General features: G+C 38.2%; 1 protein-coding gene across 19 annotated transcripts in view; it reads left to right on the forward strand.

The window, feature by feature from the left end:
• The window catches only part of Mef2c (myocyte enhancer factor 2C), a 159,148-nt gene that overhangs the window by 88,493 nt on the left and 47,266 nt on the right, over nt 1-23,389 (forward strand). The gene's annotated exons all lie outside the window — the stretch shown is intronic.

A 23,389-nucleotide genomic window follows, 5' to 3' on the forward strand; every position in this document is an offset into this window, starting at 1 on the left:
CTCCCTCTCCCTCTCCCTCTCCCTCTCCCTCTTCCTCTCTCTGGAAGAGTAAAGACAGCTAGTTATAAAAATACTGCTTTTCCTCAACATGATATCATTATAGCATTAAAAACTGTTAATATACATGAAGGCAGAAGTCAACTGACAATGGATTTATAAGGAATGGGTCAGTACTGCATCTAAGTCAGATTTAGAACATAGTTTGGATCAAACAAAAATAAGTTATGTGCCGTGGAGAACTCTTAAGTTGTTCTAGATGGGTAAAGGGCCATACAATCTCAGTGAACCTTCTAATGTATTTTCAACATGTGTCCTATTTAAATGGTGCTTCCTTATGAGCAATGACTCCACCACTAAAAGGAAAAGAGAATTTTTCTCTCTACCTAATTTTTGCATTTCCTGGCCATTCTTGGGAAAAAGTAGTAGATTTGCACTGATTTTCCGAGAACTGGAAGAAAATAAATGGTTCAGAAGCATGAAGTCCTCAGTTGGATTCCCAGAGTACAGACCATTCTCACAGACAGACCTCTGTCCAAAAGGTCCAGCCCTAACTCCAAGAAAATACACAAACCTCCTACAAACCCTTCTTTTTATTACACCCCATCTCATAATTAATTATTTAAGACAAATTCTGATTTCTTTCCTTTTATTTGAAGTTTTTGAAGGCATTGCGTTTACTGGTTTTAAGTTTTCATTCTGTCGCTTTGCCTAAATAAGAACAAACAAACAATTTCAGTTAAAAGTCATGGCATGGCATGTTTGCTTATGTTGGCTAGTAATCTGTGCCATGCACTTGCTGGAATCCTCAGACATAAGACTGGTAATAAAATTTACCTGCCTTTAGGAAAGTTCTTTTCATGACCACATGTTGAAAATGCAAAACCAAACATGAAGGAACTAGTCAGTTGTGATGCTTCAAGGGCCTTTGTGTATGTGTACTGTATGCTTCAAACCTTATCTCATACTACAGCTATAACAACAAATATGCCAGATAACAAACTAAGTTAAAATCTGACATTGCACTTGACTTGGACTAGATCTTCATATGCTCTGAAACAGTAGAGCTGTATTAGAGGAATTACAAAATTATGTTTACTTTTAAGTTTTGCTTTCAAGGTTTATAATATTAAAGATTCATATATGGAGTTCTTCAGGGCAGGGTGCTATATGTCTTAAGGATGACTTCAAATTTGACCTCCTACATGACATTTTCAGTCTTATATGGGTGCACATCTGAGAGTTAGATTTTTTTTTTTAAAGGCTGTGATATGAACAGGGGGTCAAAAGTCAGAGACTGGCGGTGTCATGGTACATACGAAGATGGCTCTCTCTCCAGCTGAAGGTTTCTCATCTGAAAAAATAAAGGAGGCTTGAAGATTACAATCAGTGGGTACAGCTTCTATGCTTAAGGGAAACTCTGAGTCTCCATTCTAGTACTTCACAGAACATGGAAAATCTTCTGTGACAATATAATTTATAGAAAGAAACATTGAAAACCCACAGTAAAGCTCTAACTCCGTTATCTTACATTTGATATCAATATATCAAAGCTCGGAATCGCTCTAGGGTTCTAACTCTATGGAAAAATCTAGAGTTTGTGCCTCACTATTTTGAGTGGATACAGTAAGTAAGTAACTGTACCATATTGTAAGTGTGCCCAGGTTGATCGCCTCTGTAACACTCCTCACAATTCAGCCCTCCTCTGTTTTAGAAATAACAGTTGATGGAGAAAATTGTAAGGCAGAGTCTCAAACAGAAAAAAAATTTATATCACTATCATATATACCACTTTAAAAAATATGGAACATTGAAATAAGAATTCTTAAGGTAAGAAATTTGAGTGGAAAGTATATATAGATGACATGTTCTCTCAAGTAATTAGATACACTAGGTTTCAAGTTGTTGTAGTGGTATATCAATTACAGTAGAGACTAAGAATTTGCAGCTGGGAGAATTCTCTTTTAGAATAGGTCTAACAGAAAGCTTAAAGAGGAGATAGTTTACTACTCCTGGGTAAAATTTTGAATCTTATTTATTTTAATTTAATGGAATACATTTAACTGAGTAAGTTTAATGAGGAGCATAATATGTTCCATAAAGGGTCATTAGTTTTACATTTCCCATTTGGACCATTACCTCTCTCCCTTAAGCCTCTACAAACAGTTTGCTTGCAGGAAGAAAAGGTTGGGGAGAGAGAGAATGTTATGATTGCTAGCATAGAGACTGGAGTGCAGATTCCTGGGCCACACCAGAGTAGAGTTATAGGGTCACAGGAAAGTCTCAGTGCGTGGGTGTTGAAAAGAGATTTCTCCTTTTAGCAGAAAGCTCTGTGTAATTACCATGTCTTTGCTTGATAATTAGCACTACTGTTACAATGGCACAGAGACACACAAAGGCTTAACAGATAGGCTGAAATAGAGGTTTTTTTCCCTCCATTGTATCATAATGCAGCTTGAATATCTGTTTAGATACACTATATAAATATGCCAGATTTAGTAAATGTGTTAAAATTGTAATCCATTGTTTAAAAAAGAAACAAAAACAGCTATTGCCTTTAAAATAGTTCCTTTGAAGAAAGTCCGTTTTGTTTGGCTCCGTGGTACATAACTAGATATTTACCCAAGTGCTAGCTTGCAGGGCTCTGAAATTCAGGTACTATAAAGAAACTGCCCAGTTATCACTTGTCCTGTAACTGGAAGTTTCTCTCTGGCTGTATTCCTGAAAAATGGTTTTTTAAATAATTGAGAACGGCCCGCAGGATGTATATGCTACAGGGGTAGTGTCCAGGACAATAATGTTGCTTTCTGGGCAGAATCTGGCAGGCATTCCTGTGAAAGATGTAAAACACAGTTACAAAAACTGACTTGGGAACAATTGGAAAACAAAGGAGCAATAGCCCATAGATACCACATAAGCCACTGAAAGGAAGGTGATGGACACTAACAGTTCAACCTCACTGTGTGACAGTACATGGGTCCTGAAGTATAGTGCAGGTGATCTGTGCAGTAACAGAGACCAAGACTAACCATTACCTCAGGTCCAAGTCATGTCTACTAAACATGAAGCCCAAGGGTAGGTGTTCTTAGCAGCTGGCCAACACAGAGCCTCTCACCATTCAGATGGTCTGTGGAATGGTCATCCAGTCCACCACAAGTCCAGTGATAATGTGTAAGTAGGAACAAAATGTAAAACAAAATGCTGGAGTTACAAATATATCAGTAGAAGATTCTCTCTCTCTCTCTCTCTCTCTCTCTCTCTCTCTCTCTCTCTCTCTCTCTCTCTCTCTCTGGAACTAGTGTGTGTGTGAGCTCTTCTATAAGGCACTTTTCATCACGGTTTTTTTTTTATCACAGCAACAGAGAAGTAGATAATATAAAATATTTTGCATTATGATGTAGTAANTCTCTCTCTCTCTCTCTCTCTCTCTCTCTCTCTCTCTCTCTCTCGTGTGTGTGTGTGTGTGTGTGTGTGTGTGTGTGTGTGTGTGAATGTGAAAAAGAGACAGGGAAATTTGAACTGAAATTGTATTTTCTGTCACCCTATTCCTGTTGGATTTAAAGATAACCTAGAAGCCATTGTTGCATAAAAAATGTTTCCTTGCCCATTAAATGCAGTAAGTGTTAAGGCCTAAATTAGGACTTACAAGGCCTTAAAATAGCTTTTAACCTTTGTTGCCTCATAGTACTACTGGAAGGTTATACACAGTCTAAATGCTCTTGGAGAGGAGTTAAGATCAGCAAGTACAATTTGTTGTTGAAGAAATGCAAAAGAAGTAGAATTAGAACCTCTTTACAAAGAAGTATTAATGGAATTTGAGGTTTGGTGTAAAATGCGAAAACTATTTCACTTAACCCTCTATTACAGCCAAAACAGTATGACTTGTAGTTATTAAAATATAGATTTATAAAATACTTTGCACGTACTTATGCACAAGTACTTAGCAGAAAAAGCCTGTTTACCGACTTTAGTAGTTTCTCGACTTCCATTTCTTCAATCATTCACCTAACAAAGATTTGTTGGATTCCTGATGTGTGCTACATGCCATAGAACCTGTGAAGTGCGAATATGACCAATGTACCTCAAGAGCTCTTAGTTTTGAAAGTGGCTCACCAGGCCAGGTGGCCCTGCCGTTTATTTCCCTTCTGCCTTTGCTTGTAACTCAGTTGACCCTGCCCCTTCCCATCCTGTGCTTAGGACACACAACATATATTCACCTCCCACACACAGTTTGCCATACATTTTACAAGGGAGAGGGTGTCATAGGATGAGTTAGGGAAAGGAAAAGGAGGAGAGGAAAAATACAAATACAGTATCCTATATGAAAATCTCAAATTTGATTAATTTATTAAAATATCACTATCTACATCTGTCATTTCTTCTGTGTCAACCACTAGCCGCATGGGGTTCTTCACATTGAAATGAAATAGCACTTGGTGAAATTTATGATTCATTTCCTCAGTAGCACTAGCCACATTTCAAGTGTTCTGTGGCCATATGTGGGCTCGTGGCTACTCACTGAACAGGGAAGATCCTCATCCATTGGTTTTCACAAAAGGTCAGTGAGACCACACTGGTCTAACTGAAATGTGAAGAGGGAGTGCTTTAAGTAATAGTACCCTCAGAGTAACCCCGAGATAAATCCTATAATTCATCATAACTTCATTCTTCAAATTGATATATGAGGGGTACATTTCAAAAGTGGTAAACTCCCCAGCACTGTAACTTTAGAATACAGGGTGTGAGACTTCTTCTTAAAAGATACCAGTTTGGAACTCAATACTTAATAAAAACTAAACACACAACTTACCTCAGGCCAGTAACCACAGTCAATCAGTGACCTCACTGTCTGGTTAAAACACGCCTGCAAGTGGTCTAGACCATAGAGGGTGGAGTTTTGGTGCTAGGTAAATCTTTGTCTCAGGGAGAGCTGGTAGATTTCCATGGTACCATTTTACATATTTTTGATGCAACATTGGACCACTGCCTAACTTTATGATTAGTAATTTCTGTTGGAAAAAGTCCTCTTTAGGAAGAGATTTACAGAAATGATGTCCATGATTACCATAACACATAATTGAAATAGTTCATATGGCTAAGGACTCAGGAAACCTCTGCTGTCCGATGTTAAATCAATTATAGACTGTTTTCAATAGATTATTTGAATTATTAACAAAATATTAGCATGATCTCATAAATATTTAAACATTCTATATTGAGCTTTCCAAGGAAAAAGAAATAAACTGAATTTTATAAAAGGATTTGGAGATTTTCACTTTTGGTTTTTATATATCTTTAGAAAATTCACTAAACCTATAAATTGTATTTGCATTTTTCCTATTAAGTCAGACTACAATTTTGATATATTCATAATTCTCAGAACTATACTATAATGGTTTTTATACACCAAATTTTAAAAGCCATTTCTTTCTAAAAATGATGCTTTTATTTCATTTGCATATATTTTATAAACATAAGAATCTGCTTTGCATCTCATTTATTAAGCTAGCAATCATTGTTGAAAAAGATTAATGTACATGTTCAATTGCTCAAGTTATATGCATGAGGCAGTGAAGCTGGGCTTCTTGTGTTCTCCCCTACTCCCCAGCTCTGGCGGCTTTAACAGCATCAATACTATGGACAGGGTCATCCTTAGCAGTGAGAGTAGACAGAGCCACGCATTTGAAAGCACAACCTTTAGCCAGGACTAAGTTCATCAGGATTAGTCATCACCATTTCTCATGATTACCTTTTCAGTGCAGCCTTACTGAACGACAGCAAACCAAAGTGCTCATATCTTTTTTCTCTTAACAACTAGGGAAAAAGGGGAGACTGTCATGGAACATATTAAAGGGTAGAACATTTTTTCTCAACTGTGTTACTCAGTCTATACTGAAATTCAGAAGTGAAGTTTTTGAGACAATTCTCAGTCCTGCCTAAAATTACAATAAAAGGTAATGGTGCTTCTCAGAACTGAATTGTTTATTTTAGCACATGTGCTGTGTTGCTGGAGAAGTTGTGGTTTTTTGTTTGTTTTGCTTTGTTTTTTAAATTACAACTGGTTTTTATTTGACTGAAGGATATAACAATAGGACACCATCAGCACTCAATATACATCAACTTATTGATGTTCATTATAGTATTAAGTCTATGGAGACTTCCTTTTTGTTTTGTTTTCATCTGTTCTAATAGTTAAAATGACTTTTCAAGTGAACTTGAAGTGAAGAAATGTCATTGTCCTGTCAGGAAACAAAACGTGCGCTGAGAAGGTAGCCCTGACTGCCGTGCAGGAATGAGTTCCCTCGGTGAATCCTCAGCACCTGTGCACATTTCCACACTGGAGATGCAAAACCAGCTGAGGATCCCCCAAGCTTCTGCCTAACAAAACTCTTAATCAGCAAGACCCAAAGCCCTGTGTAAAACCTTGTTCCAAAAAACAGGCAAGACTTACTTCTATCCTTCACATATACATCACACTGTACACCCTACACCCAGACATGCAGTCATTGACACACAAATGTACATCCAGATGTGTTTGTGTACACAAATGGGTAGATGAAGATGAAGGTGTAGGTGTAGATGTAGATAGAGACTAAGACGTAAAAAGCGCAGGAAACCTAAGAGGAATATTGTTTCTAGTACTGGTGAAATCTATGTCAAGGTCCATTGATTCCTGGGGAAAAATAAGTTTCAGGGCCCTTACCTGAATTTAGGAAGAAGGATCAGTGGGTTGAATTGCCTCTGGCCCAATCTTGCATTCCTGGTAGTATCTCCCTAAAGTGTTAATTCCAGTGTGGTGAGTCTATGTGTGACATAGGACTATGTATTCCTGGCATGCTTCTCGTTGATGCTGGTCTTTGTGACCACTCACTGACTTCTGAATGAAATTTGAAACTTTAACTATACATTATTTCTTCTATGTAGTTTTACTGGTCACGGTAATGTCATAAAATAGATTCTTGGCATAATACCGGTAATATTTCCTTAAAATGATAGTCAAAAATACTAATTCTTCCAAACAAGAGTTGGTTTTCTTTAAGAAGTGCCATTGTTAACACCCATCATGACTTGGCAGGCAAGCCACACTTGGGGCAAGCAGGGCATTTGGTCATCACACTAGGCTCCCTTCTCCTGTGACCAGTCATTTGGTAGTGGCTTTCTAGAGCAGGTGAGGAGGAAGTTTCTGAGCCCAAGCCTAAAGCTGCTGGGGAAGTGTAATGTGCTTGCCTGGGACGAGTCAGAAGAGCAGTAGAACATCTTCCACTGAGTTTACGATCCTCATGGTCATGAGAATCCTTAGAACCGTCTGAAAATGACCATGAGGCTCAATCACTTAAAGAACTATATTACATTAGTGGTGCATGTATCCAGAACAGAGTAAATGGGTAGATTATATTACAGAACACTATGTATTTCTGATACAGTAGCTACCTACTAGTCACAAAGTATTTCTAATACAGTAGCTACCTACTTGCCACATTATCCAGTTACATCTCATTGCTGTTCACAGCATGCTTCCTGTTACCCTGAAATTCAGCCACTTCATAGAGGAACTGAATAAGGAAAAGAAACTTTCTGTCAATTATCTGTAAAGGTCATAGAGTTAATGACTAACTGGGAGGTTAATTAGATTCTGAAAGCCTCTTCATATCAATTAAATCTCTTATCTCTGTGTTTCAGTAAATAAACTCAGTAACTACTCAGGGCTGCTGTTCTGAGGGAGAAAGCATTATAAACAGCATCTGTAAATTAATGTTTGTTTATTCTCACAAAAATACTACAAAAAAACTAGATATATGAGTTAATTATGGCACCACCTTGGTTTCTGAATTGTGTGCTGTATTTTTCAAAACAACATGCAAATTCCCCCTTACTTGTAACCAAATACCATAGCCCTATAATAGCAAGGAGACCATTTCATAGAGAGGAAAACTGAGGTGACATTGACCCTAGGAACAGCTAGTAACTGAAAATCCACCTATGTTTTTCTTTCAGTTACTGAAACACAGTACTATATATAGAGAGAGGGGGGAGGGGGAGTGATAAAAGTCCAACCTCAAGTTTTGATTTTTCTAGAAAAGTACTCTCTCCTGAGTTATATCTTCTGTTCTAATGTATACATTTTTAATAAATTCTATGTTTAGCTTCTATATTATGATGATAATGGACTCATCTTGTCTCATGAATTGTCCTGGATAATAGAACCACATTTTACAGAAGCTGAACTAAGTCAGCATTGGTCAGTAAATGGAGCCACTAACCTTATATACTCATATACATTGACATTAAGTGAAGCTTCAGATCTTCTCTCTCACTATCCAGATGTATTTCAAAGTGTCAAGAACCCAATGCAGCTGTAACTCCATACATAGCTGTGTGTCGTCAAGGGTCTCGATTTGCAGTGTGAAGTGTACTGGTGAGCCGAACACTCTTGTCCATTGAGATAGCTGGCATCATGGATGGGACACCACCTAATGAAGGACATGCTTAGCCAGATTCCAGTGATTGGGTCTCCTTAGCTATGATTATGCTGTTCCTTTAATATTTTTTTTTTAAAAAAGCAGAAGTTAAATGGTCATTTTTGTATTGTGAGCATTTTAATGAAACGTCATCATTCAATTTGAATTTTCAAAAATATAAATTCCAAAGCCCCACAAATTAGGATTAAAGATAAAATTTTAAAATTAATTTCAAGGGGATATAGTTCAATGATAGAATATATGCCTACCATGGGAAGCAGCTGGTTTCATTTCCAGCACCCCAAAACACTGTTATAGTAACATAACACACCCATTGTCTGACTGCAGACAAATTATGCAATGTGAGTTAGTATTCTTTCCATTTAAGTTTCTCCTGGGCCTCTAATTAGGATTATGGGCTGTAAAAGATGTCAGAGCCTATTGTAAGCTGTTTAGTTATAAAAGTTGTTTATACTTTGAAAGCCAAGGAGGAAGTTCAGAGAATGAAAAAAAAAAATAAGATAGCAAAGAGAAACAAGTTCTTAACTTGAAGATGTATATTTTATGCTAATAAATGTATAATTTAATAAATAGCATATTTTCCATAAATAGCTAGCATTTCACAGAAATTAAGAAATTTAAACAAAAGTCAATATAATGTTTATTTTTTCACAAATACTTAGAAAATAAATGTGCAAGACATGGTGCTAAGTACCCTGGGAAATGAAATGATTGTGACATGTTCACTGTTCCCCAACCCAGAACAGAGAGTCCAGCGTGGACAAAACATATACAGCTTTTGCTGTTTCATCCAGTGGCTAATGGTGATGCTGAGTCTGACTGCCAAGCATCTTGCTGGCTGCTGGAGATGCAACTGTAACCCTGAAGCTCAGCAATCCACACTCTAGGGAAGTCCCACTGCCTGTAGTGTGGGTTATCTGAGGAAAGGGAAATTACAACTTCAAGCATCCAAAGGAATGTCATAGTGAATTTTAAAGGTTTTTATTTTCTTGATCACTTGTTTATGGTGTGGTATGGTATGCATATTATGGATTTCAGAAAGCAGGAGTTACTGGAAGTTCTGAGCCACCAGATATGGCAGCTGAAAACCAAAAATGAGTCCCTTCAAAAGCAGTATGTGCTCTTAATTGTTGATTGACCCATCTTTCCAGCCCCTCATGGTAGATTTGTAAATGAAAGCGTAACCTTCAGTGATGAGTGGAATACGTTGATGTGTGTATTTATTGCCATTTAATGTAAAAATAAGATTAATGATCTATAGATTTTTCAATATATATTTAAATATTAAAGAATATGTAAATGCAATGATAGAGTCATAAGATGTATGTACAGACCAGGTTTATCTATGGTATGGATATGTTGGGGTCTGATTTCCCATTGGGTTTGATTTTTTAAATATAGAGTTTCTCTGTAAATAGGTGGTTATAATTTTAGGGAAAAAAACATAAAATATATTAGCAAAATGCAGCAGATATCTTCCTAAAGTTTGATTTAAAATTTCCACTTAAAGTTCTGTCCCACAGCCTTGACAGAAGAGTCCCCACCCCCTAATTCTAAAACAGGGTGCTTTGGCCGAGGGGGTTGGAAAGTTGTTGCATACTTGTGTAACATTCCAATAACCTGATGCTCTTCAACTTTTTCTCTCAGTTTAATCATTGGAGAGTGTTCTTGATTTCTATAGTCAATGCTTCACATAGTAACAGCTTGTTGTATTATGGTCTGTTAGCCAGAGGGTAGGTTTATTTTTAAAACACTGAACTCTGAATTTTTCTTTATTTTTCCAAGATTGAAAGCAGCTGAAATGCCTGGAGATACAGGTTGAAGGCTGCTTCACAATATGTGGGGAGAGGCTTCCTTCCCTCATTGTGTGTGTGTGTGTGTGTGTGTGTGTGTGTGTGTGTGTGTGTGTGTGTGTGTGTCTGTATGTGTATGTGTATGTGTATGTGTGTGTGTGTGTGTTTAATTTTTTTTCCTAACAAATGTCTTCTAACTGGCAGTTGTCTAAAAATAGAAAACTGCTTAACTAAAAATAGCCTGGCTCTCAGTCGTGCCAAAGAAAATGGAGAGGAATAGGCGTGGAACAGAGGGCTGAGTAATCCAGTTCTATTCATTCAGAGAAACCTTTGAGAACACAGGCCATGATAAAGTGCCCTCCAGAAACCACAGGCTGGACTCTCTCTTCAGACTTGGAGGTGCCAGTAAACATTTTAGCCCCAGGATAGTTTTTTTCCCCTTCATAGATTGTAAACATTTTCTGAAAGACAAGGCTTTGTTTCACAGAACCTGACAAACTGCCATAAGTAACTTTTGTAAGGTCTTAAAATTTCATAATTGTAAGGCTTTCTTTTTAAGAAAAAAGATTCTTAAATGAAAATGTTGGAAAATCATGTACATCATGTAATAATTAACAGGAAACTCTGTTATAATAAAAAACCCTACTTACTGCTTGCAATTAAACTCAAAACTTTCAAGTTTCACAGAAAGAGATTGCTTGTGTGACTCACTGTGGCTGCAGAGCAGCAGCTGACGCACTGGCTTTAGGCCCTTAGTGGAAGGACTCTCTTGGCAGAATAGATCGCCTGACGACCCTATTTAACCACTTTCTTAAAGCTGTCTTCACCCAAGCAGGGTTTGTTTTTTTGTTTTTTGTTTTCCCTTTTAATTCTTAAAATGGAATAAAAACCATCTCAAAAAAAAAAAAATCCTTTAGAAGATGGCTTTCTGTTTTAAAACATGGCATTCTAAATAAGTCATTTTTAAAAACAAATACATGGACAGTTTTTGCTGTGGTGATACCCCCCCTCCCCACACACACATCATTTTGTTTTGGTTAAGTAATCTAAGTAATCAGGTCAAACATAGCAACAGGGTGTGGAAATGTCAGCACAGGTCAGGAGTTGTATGGGTCTGAGCATTGTTATTTTCAGTTCCTGTAATGCAGCTAAGGACTCCTGAGACAAAGGAAGCTAATGGATGGAAAGAGGCTTAAATCATTGCTAGAAGAATCAAGGTCCTTGTATCTGTGTACATTGACTCTTCTGGTCTCCTTCCGTCTTGTAAAGCATTTTGTCGTTTTGCCTGTTGGCCCCCTACCGCTCTTTGTAATGGATGCAGCCCACAAGTGATTCCTTTATGCAGCACACAGGGTGTAATTGTGTCTGTGTGGTGTATTAGTAATTACCAAGCTGAATTCCCATATTGTATCTTTACTGCAGGCATGGAAAAATAGGACACACAATCCTGCATAACCATTTTCAACCTAGATAGTGAGCCACTCAGAGCTGTGTTCTAGGGACAAAGCCTTTGACGTGCATACTTTAAAATAAAATTGTCATTATTCACTCAACTTTGGCAATGGTTGTCTTTGATATTAAACTATCTTTTTTTCACTATAAAACAGTCTTCGCAATGCAAAGTATTGTCTTTTTAATTGTTGACATAAAAATTTAATATTGTTAGATAGCATATATTCACTATGCTAGCATACAGAAAGAACTATGTCCGAGTTTCTACATACAATAGGTTATATGACATTCATAAACATCGCAAAGTATAATTATGATAGAGTCATTTTGCCCTTAAACAGTCATATTTTCATATATAATTTATCAACCTTAACTCAAGCACTGTTAAACCAGAAAGAGCTGACAACAAATTTTTGTTACAGTAAACAGATACAAATTAATTATTAATTTCTTCACTATAAAATTTGCATCCATCCTTTATGTATTATGTAGTTGTTATCGATTTGACTACCTCCTAATCTGTAGGGACTTGAAACAACTTCAGGACTATTTATCTATAATAGAAGTCAAAATAAAACAAGCAAGTTGGTTTAGACAAGATAAATTCCACTTTTGTGTGTGCATATCAGATGCTTCTAATGCCAATAAAGTACTATTAACTACAGTAGTAAAGAAAGCAATAAAACCATTTGGATTGAGGATAATAGGATTAATAGGATTAAATTGGATATATTTTGTGGATTACTAATTCAATCAGGATGTTAGTTACATTTTATTATCAAATATAAAAATGATCTTTTGGTCTTTATGTTTAAATTTATATTTTTGACTGTAGATATTTTGTATTCAAGCAATAATTATTAAATTACAACTATGTACTGAACTCAGCAATACTAGGAGGGAGAGAGAAAAGTTTGTACAACATGATCTGTGACTCTTCCAACCATCTAGCTAATATAGAAAATGCACGTGGGAACCAACTAGACAAGACAATTTAGAGAGACAGTGTGTGGGGTGTCTTAGGAGGGCAGCATATTGGGTGTCAGAGAGCAACAGCTCTGAAACTACCTGCTTCTCTCTGCTGTATGACTAACACTGTCCCTGAGACTATTTATGTTCTGTGTCTCAAGGTCAATGTTTGCAAATGGGATTAGTAATAATAACTAGTATATAACTGCGGTGACAAGTAAGAACATTTTGAAGACTTGGAACAGATGTCTGGCCCATAGTAAAATTTATAATGAAGATCATAATGATGGTGGTATATGGGACAGACTAATACTAGTAGGAAGCAGTATATTCAACCCTAAAAGTATTATGTAATATCATTGTAAGTTCAAAAAAGTAAAATTCAGAAAGGATCTTTAAAGGCTCTAAGGGAGATCGTTCAAAAGATGAGTTGATTCAGAGCAGCCTGAGAGGGGGCAAAGCTGAAAAGCACTAGCATGTTAATAATAATACAATGATGTGCACATACAGGAAGGGGTAGGAAGAAGGCTGTGAGGTAGTTAAGAGAGTAGAGCCAGACTCAAGAAATGCTAACTGCTCAATGTGGAATTATATGTGATAAACACATCATATAACATATGTGATGAAAGAGACATCGTGGACTCATGCTGGAGAATAGCAGGAAAGAAAACCTGGGAAGTTTTTGAGTAAAATTAGCTATCTTGAAATAGAAAGAGTAGAATTTTTTAAAGTGTTAAACTATTTTAATTTGTATAATTAGTATACGTGTACGTTTGTAGAAAACCTAAAAGCTTTTCTTGTGTGTGTGTGAGTGCATGTTTGTGCATTGCAAACTGTTTCAGTGACTGTGTAAATATCTGTGATTGTACATAAGACATTTTTAAATGCATATGATTTCAGTTTATACTGATAATGTGCACATGCATTTCTCTGGGTAATATTCATTATATACAGTATACTAAAAAATTATAGAAACGGAAGTCACATATTTAAAGCAATATAAGAATCTGTACATAATAGTAGAAGATGGCCTAGTCGGCCATCATTGGGAAGAGAGGCCCCTAGGTCTTGCAAACTTTGTATGCCCCATACAGGGGAAAGCCAGGGCCAAGAAGTAGGAGTGAGTGGGTAGGGGATCAGCGCGGGGGGAAGGTATAGGGAACTTTCAATATAGCATTTGAAATGTAAATAAAGAAATTATCTAATTTAAAAAAAGAATCTGTACATAAAATTGAAGAGCTTGGAATTTCCTAAGAATGTGCAATTTTAATGATTGTACAAACAGATCAGGACTCTGTACACGTAACTATCAAAAATGAAGACCCTGAAGCTTTCTATGTACTGTAGAAAGTAGGAAGCTGGAAAGTCCAGCTTTCTCACTGCTGCACTGGCTAACGTGGTCCAAGAGGCAGATACAAGCTGGAGCCTCACAAACCACGTTTCCATACTTGTATAAACTGTAACCTTGGGCATGTTTCAATTCTCCACTAAACTTCAGCTTTTTAAATTGTAACCTCGTGTTTGGTCTTGCTGTGAACATCAACAAGTAATGCACATGGCCATTAGCACAAGCAGGGTGTGTGATCTTCAGGCATGCCACGCCATTTCCTTTCTTGCTGCTCCCTGTTAGGCAAGTTTTAAAACACTGAACACACATACACTTCACACACACACAAACACTCACACATAACACCCCCACACCCTTTCTAAGTACTGAACTCTGCAGTATATTTTGTTTTTACAACATAAAAATCATTTTGTAAACTAAGGGTCATAGTGTGCCTGCCCTACTGTGTTCAAGAACCTGAAAGGAATGAATCCCCAGCATAGGGAGTGAAGTCATTTTGTGAAGTACTTTACATGATAGAGGATTAAATGGTATTTAATGAAGTTCTCCTGAAAGTCTACTGATTTTTTTATACTAAGAAAATATGCACAAATGGAAAACTAATCCTGTTAAGAAACATCAAAATAATGTTGAAAAGAAATAAGGACTCCATCAAACAGGATACCTATCCCAGTTTCTATTAGCAAACTTTGTTAGGGTTTTAATTCAACGTGTTGTTTGCCTTCTTAACTGTGTGCCTCTGAGAAAAAGCATTGTGTGTGAGAGGGGTGGAGTGCGAAGACACTGAGCTTTAAAAGACTGAGAAGGTAATCAGCAATCTAACAAAGAGTGCCTCTCCTCCGCTGTCTGTTCCTTTCTGACTCAAAAATAATTCATTTCATTATAATACTAACCAGTCAGAGGTGTTTAGTGTGGTGATCCTGTTAATGGTAAAAATACATGCGTGTCCTAAATTGCTTCTAGTGAAACTTTTAAGTGTCTCTGTGCCAACTCCCTCAGTATTTTGATGGCAGTATGATCCATGCTGCTGGAAGGGCGCCAAGCATTTGCTAATGTATTATACATTTGGCTCAGTTCCAGGACAGCAGGTGTTTTAAATATTCCAGTCACACACCCACAATGTATATTGCCACTGGGGGAAATAGCATTTCTAAACCACCGATGTTTGCTCTGAACCACACCTAGTTTGCTCCGTAAGGACAGTGTGGATGAACTGAGATGTGGAAGGAAACTTTCTCTGATTGGAGGTGCAGCAAACAAGCCGTTCTGAAGTCTACACTTGACCACTGGCTCCCAGACCAAGGCACTAGTTCTTAGTAACCAGAAAGCAAGTGATCAAACTCCAGGGAAACAGTTTCAACACTTTCCATAAGCGAGTTCCTGTGAATAGGAGAGATTCTACTTATATTAGAGAAAATAGTGGTAAATTGTATGATAATAAATTGGTAGGTTCTGATTAGAGGAAGAAATCTGTGTGTCATTAGAATCCACCATTCAGTTTGCAAGCAAACTAATGTGAAAAAAACAAACAAACAAAAAAAAACAAAAAAAACCCTGACTTTCCTGGGGTTCTAATTACTAAATTGAACTATTTCCTTTTAGAGGAGAAGAAGAAGGCAATAGTAGCTGTATGGAAATATGTCTACACAGAAATAATTCAGAAAATTATTTCAAAAGTTTTAACTTCCCGCTAGATCCACACACGCATAAGAGACAGAGATCGAAGGAGAGATGGGGGAGAAGGGGATGAGGGGAAAAAAGGGGGGGCTGCTGCTGCCACTATCCACTGCTGTGGCTTTCATAAAGGGATGAAACCTGCAGTCCCAGCAGATGAACTCAGATGCACAGCTTCCATTTCCCTAAGCACAGGTTCCTGTGTCAGATCAACAAACCTTCATTGATCTTTCTCTAACCCTTTGGCCTCAGCAATAAGTAATGCACAAGGGCTGGCAGAGGTTTCTGACTGCCCCCTGCCACCTGCTTTCACCTCATGCTTCATTTCAGTATAGATGGGGCCTCTTTGATGATTGGTCAATAATGCACATTACCTCATGGAAACAGGCTTTGAACTGCAATTTTACTTCCTCTTTTAATGGTGCTGTTTCCTCTCATCTTTCAACTGTGATCTTTAAAAAGAAGCGAGATGTTATTCAAAGCAATGGTGACGGCAAGTTTGAGCATTGTGAAACTGTTAAGTGGTTAGTTAGTGTTATTTATCCAACAGAGAACTGATGTTAAAAGTCCATGCAGAACTCTAAGCATGGCTACAAGAAATGCCTTTAAATATTAAACAACATGATTTTATTTCTTTGTTCACAAATCCAGTTTTCCATCTGAAAGACATGGGTATTGAGTGTGCTGTGGTAAGCCTCCAGAGAAAACAGGGAGTTCACAACGGCAGAGACAGTCGGAGACTGTGGGTGGCATTTCTCTGCTGAGTCAGGTCCCCAGGCTTTACCAACAGTGCAGATTTTCTGACAAGATGTGAAAACCCAAGTCTGTGGTTCCTGAAGCTCTTCTGTAATATTCCCCTTTTCCTTGCAACTTTGGGAAATTTTCACTTAAGATTTTATTTTTTCCCCCTGTCTTCCTCATAGCTGTTAAAGAAAATTGAGAAGTTTTACACTGGATTCCTTTACATTTCCTATCACCCGGCCTATAAATTAAAACAGCATTGCTTGTGTCTGTGTTAAAATGCGGGAAAGAAACAGCTCATGTAGCTGTGGCTAGGAAAGGAATCCTTAAGACGCATGCAAGTTTTCTGCAAGACCCACAGCACTGTACAGAGACCATTAATGGTTTGTTCATAGAAGTATGTACTTTCTCTTCCGCACCCATGCCTTCCCACCCTTCACCTGTCCAGGCAGTCAGAAACAAAGAACTGAGCAGTTGGCTTAATCTCAGAAGTGTAGATTCTCCCAAAATAAATAATTGAAACGTGTGTTTCTCAGTAACTGAGAACTGGGATTCTTATGAGGAGCATCTTACTAATGGCAATAGCTCGGTGCATGGATGTCCCCAGGTCAGCCTACTTGTCTTAGACCAGACTCCCTCTCGGCCTCAGGAGCTGAAAGAAATACAATCTTTTTTTCCCTTCCTTTCAACCAGAGAGATATACCTAGCTGCCAGAGAAGGGGCTGTCCTCTCTATCCACTGGTCATTGGAGTATCAATGGAGAAATACTATAGATAAGATTACATGTTAGAAAATACATTTTATTATAGATATTGCCCTTGGTGGAAAAAATTATCAGGCAAACTGGTCAAAAGTTGCATAGATATGATTTTCATGTTTTTGTGTGCTTGGTTGAAAGACTCAACCCAGGTAGGTTCTTGTACATACTAGGAATACACTCTACGGATGAGCTATGGTCACTGTCCCTAGGAAATCTCTATTAAGAGACAATTAGGCAGAAACAGCACAGTTCTAAAACAAATACCTTACCAAATCCTTGGAAGTAAGTAGTGTAGTTCACTCACAGTGCATAAACTTGCTTCTTTAGTAACTATCTTAGGATTTTTTTTTTCCTAAAACATATTGTCCCTACCCATTGGCATCCATGGCATGGCAATCTTAGTAGTTATGTGGATATGTGTGTGTGTGTGTGTGTGTGTGTCCATACAAGGACGCATTGTCAGTTCTTGACAAAGATAATTGCTCCACAAATGGTAGATTTTATTGCTGAGAAGTACATTAAATTAAAATATGAAAAAGATTAATTTTTTGATAGTGAAGGAAGATTGGTTTAGTTTAGTATTAGTTTTTAGTAATAAAAATCACTAAGATTTCATAAGCTATAAAAATTGAAATGTCAAGCTTAAAAGTCAGGTTGCAGAACATTTCCATGGACAACTGAAGCTGTTACGACGAAAACAAGCAACTGAAGCCGATAAGAATGAGAAACCTAATTCCTGGAAACTCCTCAGAGAAGGCCATCTTGGCCCAGAGGACAGAGTGGGCTGTGGCTGACAGCCTCCACTTGGTTGCTGTGAGTTAAAGATCAGATTGAGCCACTGCCCATAGTGAAGGTCACAGTGGCTTGTGACAAAGCTGTATGTTGTATCGTAAAGTGCAAAGCTAACAGGACAAGAAGCTGACTGACACACTGACCAGTGCTTTGTGGCCTCATTATCTTGGCCTTGCCTGTCTTTGACAACACTCCAACACTGTCATTCATTCTTTCCTTCTCTGCCACCCAAAGTCTGTGTACCTCTGTGTCTATCGTCATGTTCTTTGTAATCTGTACTGTCATTATTATTCCTTTTCTTCAACATTCTCTCTCTACACCTTTTTCCAACGAAGTCTTCAGTGATCTTTCTGACACTTGGAGCATCCATTCAAGATGAAAGTAACTGAATGAAACCTTAGCCTTACTGTTTGTATAAAATATGAAATCATGGAAATGTAATTTTATCAACTGTGACTTGTCAAAAGTTTTGGAACCTTTGCAGATATAGATATCTAACAGTGATTCTGCCTGTATAGGTCTTGCTCAGAATATATTAGTGACACTACCAGGCTTTCCAAATCACTTTTCTATGAAATGTGCTCCATTTATAAGTATTTTATCTACGAGAAAAGCTCCAAGTTTCTACAATGACTTCATTAGATGTTTTCGGACTCTTTTGTTCTGTTACTGCATCCTATTTATTCTAATCCTTATACTCAATTTATAACTGCCTATGCTAATAAAAACTGGCTCTCCACATTAATACTGTAAAAATAACAGGAACTGGAGTATGAATCTAAGAGACAGGAGCCTCCAAATAACAAATGATCCAGCCAACCTCAGGGCATGTCCCAGTGGAAAGCTGAGCTGAGAGTCCTAATTCAGAAATGCTACTGGCACTTTTGATGTTGGTCCTAGAAGCACTGTTCAGTTATTTAGCTAGTGCCAGATGGAAATAATTATATTGTTAAGAAAGCAAATAGTGACCCTTTGATTAATGGATTCAAAATCTACATTAGCTCATGAAATTCTAAGGAATCTGTTCTTTCCCAGGTATGAGGAAACTCAGTTAAAAGGCACAGCTGTGCTCTCTTGAAGCTGGGTTTGGAATGAGGCCTGGGTAGGAGGTTGGTGGCAGTACAGTGGGAAGAGTCATGATAGGATTGCATGGAGACCATGAAGAAAGAGTTGGGGACAGTGTTGGTGTGCTTGGCAGGTGTGGCCTGAGCACCAGTGGGAGACTGAGACTAAACATGTCATGGAAAGGTTTGCAGCATATTTATTTTAAAACACCTTTTTTTTTTTTTAACCATTAAACACAAGAAGCATGTAACACTTCTTTCTACTAGATACCTACTCAAGACCATTGAAGAAAATCCAGCACCTATTCTTGATCCACATAATCTGTGGTGATGAGATAAAGTTGTACAGACTCTAACGTTCTTGTGAGTCCAGACACTGTTTTACATTTTGACTGGGAAGATAAGGTATAGACACCAGTATAAACTTACTACAGGGAAGAAAAGGAGGCCTTTGCTTTTCAGAGGCCCTGTCCTTAGGAATTTCTTCCTGCCTAATATCAGTGTGGATAAATGGAATGGAGTTCTATTCATTTACCATTGACAATACCCTATAAACCTAAATCTCTCTTTCCAAGCTGACCTCCTGAACCTGAACCTGTGCACAGTCTTTACCTCATATCTGACTCTAGCTGGCCTCTCTGGTTTCCTGCTCATAGATAGGTCTGCTGAGGTCCAGTGTATTCAGTCTACCTAGCTAACTGGCCTGGCTAACCAACCACTAGCAACTCATCACAAGTTAAACCTTTTTAAAAGAAAATCGGTATATCAGGCAATAAGATGAGAAAACTAATATTACATGAACAAAGTCCCATAAATGATTTTTATATTGGGTGTGGTAGTGATGCAGCCATAGACCAAGGCTGCCGACCTTTGACATGTAACATTACTTCTGTAAGGAAAACTCCACATGTGTGGGAAGGAAGTGGGGTTTCTAGCCATAACTGTTTCTTAGCCTGTCTGAGGCTCCATGCTGTATGTCACCAGGTTGTCATTAGCACTTTCTCTATACAACTCCTGTCTAGAAGAGTTAACTGACTTGTAGTAACATCCTACACTCAGCTCATTGTCAGGACCAGAAGGTCCCCAGGAGATATCCTGCCTGCATTAATTTTACAATCTAAAAAATAAAAACTGAGATATGATCAATAATAGAGATAGCATACAGATATGAAGTGAAAGTACACAATTTTAGAGATAGATAAAAGAGATGCAATAACTATTTTTTCCAGGGGCCATGTAAAGCTGATCAACTACTCCACCACTGAACTACATTCCACGCCCTCCATGAAGTCCACCATTCTCTGTTCATCCTTTTTCTATTTTAACTTTTATAGGAGATGGGAATCCCAGAGTTCTAAAGTGGCCATTGCAATGGATAACCTGCATTCACATCTAATAGCTACTCACTATGGGTTTTCAGATCATGCTGTAATTCCACTTTTAAAAAGAGCCACTGTTCCTGAAGCCTTAGATCCCATTATTAAAAACAGTGTTTGTTGAATGGCATCCGTATGGTGGACAAAACCAGGTTGCAGATGTCAAGAGTTTTCTGTCATGGAAGCTTGTTCTCACACATGCAGATTTCCTTCCTTGGACATCCACAGTGGCTGACTGACAGACTGTCCTTAAAGCACCCCAGTGACACTGCATAGTCCTCAGACCTTTGTTACTCTCTAACATGTCAGGGAGTGGGGGTGCCATTGCTAGTTTGTGCGTACCATGGTGAATGCACGTTTCTGGAATGTTATATTTCAGACTGAGAATTAGGACCTGCAAAGTCTTCAGGCTGTACTCACTGAAAAGATGTTACATAAAAGGTCCTTTCCTATTTTTGCCATCAAATTACTGTAGAATATCTAAAAAATTATACTGGGAATGGATTGTTATTGAGGGAAATAATAAAAACGAATCCATGCTATTGCCAGCGAGGCCCCAACGGGCTGGCTGGCCAGGCTATGGTGGGCAATGGTGGGCCTGTTCTCATCTCATGGAGACTCTCTGACTCAGAGCTCAGAAATCTCTCCACCCAGCTCACTAAATTCCTACTGAGGAGTCATTACTGTGCCAGTCCCATGCTTCAAAGCTCCCACGACCACACTTTGCCACCATACCTTTCTCTCTTGAACCCAGTAGAGCCGGCATGTGAAGGAAAACACCACACAAACTTAGTTCAGAAACAACGGTAACTCAGTCACTGGGCACAACAACTAGAATCCTAATCTTGTAAGCCATATTAAATCTAAATCCTCTGGTGGCAAATCCTTGTAGATTCCTAGTGAATTCGCCATCTAAACCAGGAGACACTCATAGGTACATCTTGTCCTCTCACTGTCCCTGTCAAAAAGTTCCTCTCTCTCTCCTGCCTCCTCTCTTCCTCTCTCCAACCTGGAAGTCCTGCCCAGTGATTGGTTCCTTTATTAACTAGGGGAAGGTTCACAAGAAATCACCTGAGTGACTCATTCCTCATTCCAGACAACCCCCTCTGGGAAAACAGAATTAACATCAAAACACCAACAGCACCAGGGCCATCCACAATAGATTGTGACCTTGATGGAAATAGGCTACTTTCTGAAGTGATAAATGTTCAACTGTCAGGAGGAAGAGAGTAAGGATGTAAGTGAAGCCTGTCTTCAGATTCGAGAACTCACCTTGTCTTTCCATGCCCACCAGTGAAGAACTCAAGGAATCGAAAAGAACTTGAGGAATAATTCATTTCTGTCCCAGACTGAGGTCTATTAGCAGCTCATGTTGAGCCTGTAACTGGAGAACTAAAATCTATGCTATAGATGAAGGGCAGAGAGGGAGTTCCCATTGGGCGAGTAAAAATGGGACAGAGTCAAGCCCATTAGAGTTCTTAATTCTCTTCAGCCTTCAGAGAGACTAGCGTTTTTTGGCAAGGAAATGCTATCATAGGAGTTACCTCTACATCTTAGGAGTCTCTCAATGCCTTAGAAATAAAGCTTTATGTCTCTTTCTGAGGTATTAACAAATGTTCTAAGATACCAGTGAAACCACGGCTAGCTTCACATCTTTATTTTTGTTGCTTCATAGAAAAATCTATGTATCCTCTGCCTTTCCAACAAGCTACAAGTAAACCAGAAATCCAACCAACAGAGAGTTTTTGATGTATATCAGGGAAATGTTTATTCCCAGGGAAATCTAAAGTAAAGGTATAAAGAGAGCTGTTGCATACTTTGGTTTTTTGCTCTCCTTGTGGTAAACTGGTAGAAGCAGCCACAAAAATACATATCTGGTGCAAAAAAAAAAAACATCCAAATTCTAGGGATTAGCAATTCTAAGTTGACTAAGGTCTGCAAAGCAGAGAGGAAAAGAAAGCAAAGAAATCACAGACAGGAATGAAAGGCCCAGATCAAGAGTGTTTGGATCTTCCCACAAACATGGGCAGTGATAAGAAGATTCTCCCTTGGTGAAAGCAGTGCTCTGGAAAATGACTGAAGAACTAAAGGGGAGAAGCAGCCGGAGAGTATGCTGTACGCGCTTGTGTGTGACGAGGCTGTTGGTGGCCACCATGGTTTATAAAACCAGCTATAATGCAATCAGGTTTTCATTTTAATTAGACCCTGCCTGATGTATAAAGGAGGCGTATGTGGGAAGTGGGGTCAGAAACCAGACTGAGGACAGGAGAGAGAAAAGCAAGGTGAGCAACAGATGAGAGGAGGTGATGAAATGGAGGATGATTTCTAGGCTTCTGACTCAGAGAACTAAGTTGTAACACTTTCTGAGAGGGGACTGGAATAAGAGAGGAGCTGGAATCAAGGGATAAAATAGGAAGAGAAATAAACAGAAATCTCCTAAGTCCAGGAGAAAGTGCGACCAATAGTGACTGACAGAAGAGTTGCACCACCAGGTAAGAAAGTGTAGGATATAGGCCACTGTCATCTCAAATGATCTCATGCAGTGACCCTACATATGAATGGAAGAATCACAATAGACAAGAAACTATGAGGAAACAAAAGTAAACGTTATAAATTACTGCAGTTACTGAAGATAGCATATGCATCTACTTTTGTTAGTATGAAATATGAATAGTTTATAAGAGAAGATGCACTGAAGAATTATTTTTAAAGCTCCCAGTGACTTTGGATTCAGCCTTTTCCCCTGTAACAGATTTGCAGCGGAAGTGCCACAGTCTAAAAAGATTCATACGTGAAGCTACAATCACGTTTCATACTCTCACAAAACCTGCTTCCTGATCTTTGTTAATTTATTCCTTTCCTCTCTTTCTCAATTGTTGAATTCATTCTGGCTTGCTTTCTTCTTCCTCTTCTTCTTCTTCTTCTTCTTCTTCTTCTTCTTCT

The sequence above is a fragment of the Mus pahari genome, chromosome 11 (assembly GCF_900095145.1).
Source record: "Mus pahari chromosome 11, PAHARI_EIJ_v1.1, whole genome shotgun sequence".
Lineage (NCBI taxonomy): Eukaryota > Metazoa > Chordata > Mammalia > Rodentia > Muridae > Mus > Mus pahari.